Source organism: Aegilops tauschii, chromosome 3 (assembly GCF_002575655.3).
Source record: "Aegilops tauschii subsp. strangulata cultivar AL8/78 chromosome 3, Aet v6.0, whole genome shotgun sequence".
NCBI classification, from domain to species: domain Eukaryota; kingdom Viridiplantae; phylum Streptophyta; class Magnoliopsida; order Poales; family Poaceae; genus Aegilops; species Aegilops tauschii.
Genome location: NC_053037.3, coordinates 185,938,339 through 185,944,471, shown reverse-complemented (window position 1 = coordinate 185,944,471; position 6,133 = coordinate 185,938,339). Strand labels below are relative to the sequence as shown.

The 6,133-nt window shown below is 39.8% G+C and overlaps 1 pseudogene; it reads left to right on the top strand.

The window, feature by feature from the left end:
- The first annotated feature begins 2,750 nt into the window (after positions 1-2,750).
- Positions 2,751-5,244, top strand: LOC141020965 (uncharacterized; annotated as a pseudogene).
- The last annotated feature ends 889 nt before the right edge of the window (positions 5,245-6,133 follow it).

The following is a 6,133-nucleotide window of genomic DNA, read 5'->3' as shown; positions in this document are numbered from 1 at the left end:
CCTATCCGCGATTATTTTTATGGCAGATTAGCCCCTGATCTTCAAACCCTCGCAACTTTTTAACCGTTCGTCCGAATCCAATGAAACCAACGCCAAAATCTTCGTCTCGAACCCCTCTTTCCTGTTAACCAACTTTAACATGATTTTCACAATTTAAAATTTGGTTTCAAGCAGATTTGAATTCGAATTTCTTTTGATCGTAGTTTGAGTTTCGTAACTCCGATTCAATTGATTTTTTTTTGCAAATCGAAGCTCTTCAGTTGAACTTTCAGTTTGGACTTTTTCATCTGAGTTTTACCTTTGCATCTTATGCTTGAGTGCTTATGTATGCTATTGTTTGTTTGTGATAGAGTTTCCAGAGTGCGCAGCGTGCTACTACGAGTCACTAGGGTTTTCAGATCGTTAGCAACGCAAGTAACACTTTGATCATACCCTTCTATTACCCAGTTTTTATGCATTACTTTCAACCCTCAAACATTGCATGAGTAGGAACTGTTTAACATGTGGGTTTTGGGAAGTAGATGATGAGGTAGAACCTATTGTCCTTTATTTCAAACCTTGGGAGTTACTTCTACGTTAGTTTTATACTGCTATGATATGCTTGTAGACGTGCTTTGGTTGAGTGTATCCATGACAGATGTGAGAGTTGTTAATTAATGGTTAACTTAAGGTGGCTACTTTAATACACATCTGGGTGGATTGGTTGAGGCACCCTGGAGCACCCAGTGGTTGTCTGGGCACCTGGAGCAATCCAGCGCTGCCCTCGGATATCCTGGAGTACCCGTATGATCATCCTATGGTTCGCCACCCAGGCTCAAGGGGATCATAAGATTATTCATGCTAGAAACTTCCGTGTGCAGCCACAAGCCATTATGGGCTCTGGCATAGTTGAGTATGTTGCATGACCTCTTTCAGTGGTAGGCTAGCACATGTAGGGGATGTAGGTGGTACTGTCTACCCAGAGTAAAGAGTTAATGCTTCTGAAAGACTGTGTCTCGGTTATCCGATTCTCAAACATCATGCACTGCGAGAAATTAAACGGAGGAGATCGAGTCTTGTGGGGAAAAGTGCGCAAACCTCTGCACAGTGTACAAACAAATCATGGTTAGCCGTGTCCCCGGTTATGGACATCTTGAGTATCTGGTTCTTGAATTATTGATTTGATCTCATCACTCTTAATTTAATTTGTCACTTATTAATATTGTTTATTTGGGATTGAGTTGGAGGAACCTTCTCAATATTTCATCAACCAACTTTGTAGTTAAATAAAATATATTCCTTTGCAGTAGGGAAAATTTGGCTTTACACAAAACAATAACCATAGAACCTCCACCAGCCATATATGCATGTAGTAATAGCTGTTATCATGTTCTTTTGCTCTATAGTGTTATTTTGCCAGCATATTCCATGTGTTGACCCGTTTCGGGATGCAACGTATTATGTTGCAGACTTTTCAGACGAAGAGTAAGGTGCGCTAGGTCGTTGTCGTGCACTCAGCTATGTCGTTGGAGTTGATGGACTCATATCTTCGAAGCTTCCGCTATTATCTTTTTAGATGGCCTTCAGCCATGTTATTCTACTAAGTTCTCTTTTGAGACATTCGATGTAATAAGTGTGTGATTGCACTTTGTTATAAATCCTTCGAGTATTGTGTGTGTCAGCATTACCGATCCAGGGATGACACATATGCACAGAGATTTGACAGTTTGAGGTCGGATCGCTACAACATACTATGTTGTATAAGGAAAAACGATACCGACACTTCCATAGCGTGCAAGTTAAGCTTTTCCGCCCAAAGAGAGAGGCAGCCCATTGTCTATTTCTCCTCATCACCACGACATGGCCCATTGGCCCAAGTCACTCGCACACATCCATCATCGCCCAGAAAAATTCCATCGATCAAAGCCAGACACACGAACCGGCAGCGCTGCCCCTATTCTCAAGTTCTCCACTCGCCGCACGCGACCCAAGCGGCCAAGCCATGAACCGCCTGATCGGCACCCCACGGCGGCAGGCCAGGGTCCAGAGCTGTGGTCGCTTGATCAGCAATCGATCGCAGGTACGCGTGGCCGTGCCCGATGAATACATCCCTGAATCCCTAATCCCCTGCCCCTTTTGGTTCTAAACTTTCTAATCTCTGTTGTAGGTGGCGGGTAGCAGGATTGCAGGAATCGATCTAATTTCAAAGCCACAACTATTGAAGGTATACTCACTAATTAGATGTACTAATCCTTTGACTCTCCTCTCATGCCCGTGTTCTAACTGAATTTATTTATCACTGTCGAACTGAATTCAGGCAGCTAGGCAGGGGCTCGGTTTTGCTCTCATATTGTCCAGCAGGTTGCAGTACAGAAGTGCAAGACTAAGTAAGTTAGTTTGACCACTATCCACTTGTCTTTCTTGTTTTATTATAGTGAAATTAGAGACTAATTTGTAGTCAATTAAGAACTGTTTAGACATGAGAATTTGCAATTTTCCATTCGACTTTGTAATGAGAGAACGTTTATAAATTCTGAATTTGTTCCAGTGAGCGTTATGTATAACGATTAGTACTCTAAAACTTGAGCAATTTTATTTTGCAAGTGTAAAACATGAAGAGTAAGAATACTGGCACTACGGATTTGAGAGCTTTCCTGGAAAGAGTTGCTGCAAAAAGAAAACAACCTGAACCAACGAGTACTGCCCCATCTTCCAATGAAAGTTAGATGCAATTGGTAATTTTCGAAGGGCAAAGTGGTAGTGAGACACACACAATACCACCTGAACCTGAGAGAGCTCCTCACATAGAGGCCCCAATAGTAGAAGATGATGATGAATCTATGGCCCTAGATGAATCTGATTCTAGTGATGAGGACAGTGATTATGACATTTATAACATCGAGCCTGATCCTGGGTTGAGGACTCCTATCTCAAGCTATGATGTTAATGACCAAGATTCAGTTAGAAGGGCCTACATTGGATTGGGACGATGTAAACCAAAGATGCGGAAGAAAGATTTTCCGCAACATGACTGTGGTGGTAAGCGTCGCTTCCAAACGGTTTTGTTTGATGAGTATAAGTGGCTTGAGTATAGTGTGGATAAAGATGTTGCATTTTGATTTTTTTGCTTCAAAGATAGTACTAAATTTGCTGGTGGAGATAGTTTTGTTAATGGAGGGTTCAGAAATTGGAATATGAAAGCGATATTTCGTAAGCATGCTGGTGAGGTGAATAGTGCTCATTGTGAAGCCAAAGAGAAATATAATTTGTTCATCAAACCTAAAGCATCGGTCCGTGAGGCCATTGCCTCACAGACCACACAGTACAAGGCTGAGTATCTAGCGCGATTAAAATTGTCACTTGATTGCATAAAATTAATTTTGCATCAGGGATTGGCTTTTCGCGGTCATGATGAGGGAAAGGATTCTAATAAAGGAAATTCCGAGAACTTTTGCAATGGCTGGCAGGCAACTTTGAAGAAGTTAATAAGGTTGTTTTAGGAAATGCTCCACAGAATTGTCAGATGATAGATCACAAGATTCAGAAATAGCTTATTGGTTCTTGTGCTCATGAAACAACAAAAAATGTCATAGAGGAACTTGGTGATGAGTATTTCGCAATTCTTGCAGATGAATCTAGTGATGCATACCAACAAGAACAATCAGCTCTTTGCTTGCGATTTGTCAATAAAATAGGGGATCCAGTTAAAAGGTTTCTTGGTCTTGCTCAAGTTGTAGATACTACATCATTGACTCTTAAAGAAGCAATTCAGACCTTGCTTATGAAGTATCAATTGCCTATATCCAAGGTACGTGGGCAAGGGTATGACGGTGCTAGTAACATGAAGGGTCATGTTGATGGTTTGAAGAAACTAATTATGGAAGATTCTCCTTCTGCTTATTATGTTCATTGCTTCGCCCATCAGCTTCAACTAACCCTTGTAGCTGTTGCTGAGGAGAATATTGATTGCAAATGGTTCTTTGGGCACCTTGCATATTTGTTGAATGTTCTTGGGATGTCATGTAAAAAGATCTGCATGCTTCATGTAGCTCAGGCTGAGTATATGAGATTGAAGCTGGCCAAGGTTTGAATCAAGAGATGGGCCTAGCAAGGCCCGGTGATACACGATGGGGATCTCACTACAAGACGGTAATGCATGTTATGTCTTTGTATCCTTCAATCAGGAAAGTTCTCTTTAGGCTTGGGAAAGAAAGTAATTCGGCAGAGGCTTTAGGAGCTCAAACTATGTTGGAAGTATTTAAATCATTTGAGTTTGTTTTCATGTTGCACTTGATGAATGAAATATTTGGGTACACAACTGACTTAAGCAATGCTTTGCAAAAGAGGGATCAAGATATTGTGAATACAGTTGATCTTCTTGAGTTCACAAAGGTACAACTGCAAGTTTAAAGAGAAGATGATGGATGGAAAGAATTCCTTGAGAATGTCACTTCTTTTTGTGTGAAGCACAATGTCAGATGTGTTGACATGGATGGGAAGTACAAGCCTATACAAAGAGCAAGAGCGCTCTATAAAATGCCATGAATAACCACCGGTTCCATGCTGATATCTTTTTGGGTGTCATTGTTAGGCAACTTCAAGAGCTTAATAACAAGTTTGATGAGGTAAACACAAATCTACTTAGATGCATGGCATTATTCAGTCCAGCCAAGTCATTTTCTTCTTTTAATATTGATGACCTGGTTAAGCTTGCTGGGTTCTATCCTCATGATTTTGACTTTAAAGAAATGCACCAACTTCCTTTTCAATTGAATCTCTATATTACTGATGTGAGGAATGATGAAAACTTCACAAACTTGAGAAGTCTAGCAGAGTTGTCTATGATGCTTCTTAGAACAGGGAGGGCTCTTCGGTATGATATTGTTTACAAACTTCTCAGCTAGTCCTTCCTGCTGCAACAGTTGGTGTTGAGAGGGCCTTTTCAGCAATAAACTATATAAAAAACAAGCTAAGAAGCAAGATGGGGCAAAAATACTAGAAAGATTGCCTAGTCACATTCACTGAAAGGGATTTATTCTTGCAAGTTAAGGATGAGGACATTATCACTCATTTTCAAAGCATCAAGGATCGCAAAGTTATCCTGTGATTTGTAAGTTTTTTTGTCATTTACTATTTTTGATCCTCTATATATTTTAGGTTTTGCCATGATATGTTGAACAATACCAAGTTATGATCAATTTTTGTGAATATAATATATTATGTGGTATCTTTTATATAGTGTAGAACTAGTACAATATGCTTCTGTAATTGATTATACGCCCGAAAGGAAGGCCATAGACTTCCAATTTTTTTCAAAATTTGAATACACAGTCTTGAATTCCTGGTCCCGCCCCTGCTCAAAACAATCATAAGGAATCAAACTTCTCATAGTATTCAATGCACTTTATATGAAAGTTTTTATTATATCCCTCTTGGATGCCCATCATATTAGGACTAAATTTAGAACCAAAGCGAATTACCATGCCGTTTAGAGAGACTCTCAAAATAATATAATTGAAGCATGAGAGTTCAACAATTTCTATAAAATAAAGCCACGGTCGTGCTCTAAAAAGATATAAGTGAAGTACTAGAGCAAATTGCCTAGCTCAAAAGATATAAGTGAAGCACATAGAGTATTCTAAAAAATTCACGATTCATGTGTGTCCCTCTCAAAAGGTGTGTACAGCAACGATGATTGTGTCAAACTAAAAAGCAAAAACTCATATCATACAAGATGCTCCAAGCAAAACACATATCATGTGATGAATAAAAATATAGCCTCAAGTAAATTTACCGATAGACGAAGACGAAAGAGGGGATGCCATCCGGGGCATCCCCAAGCTTAGATGCTTGGTTGTCCTTGAATATTACCTTGGGTGCCTTGGGCTTCCCCAATCTTAGGCTCTTGCCACTCCTTATTCCATAGTACATCAAATCTTTACCCAAAACTTGAAAACTTCACAACACAAAACTCAACAGAAAACTCATGAGATCCGTTAGTATAAGAAAATAAATCACCACTTTCCGTACTGTTGTCAACTCATTCTTTATTTATACTGGTGTGATATCTACTGTATTCCAACTTCTCCATGGTTCATACCCCCCGATACTACCCATAGATACATCAAAATAAGCAAACAACACAAAGAAAACA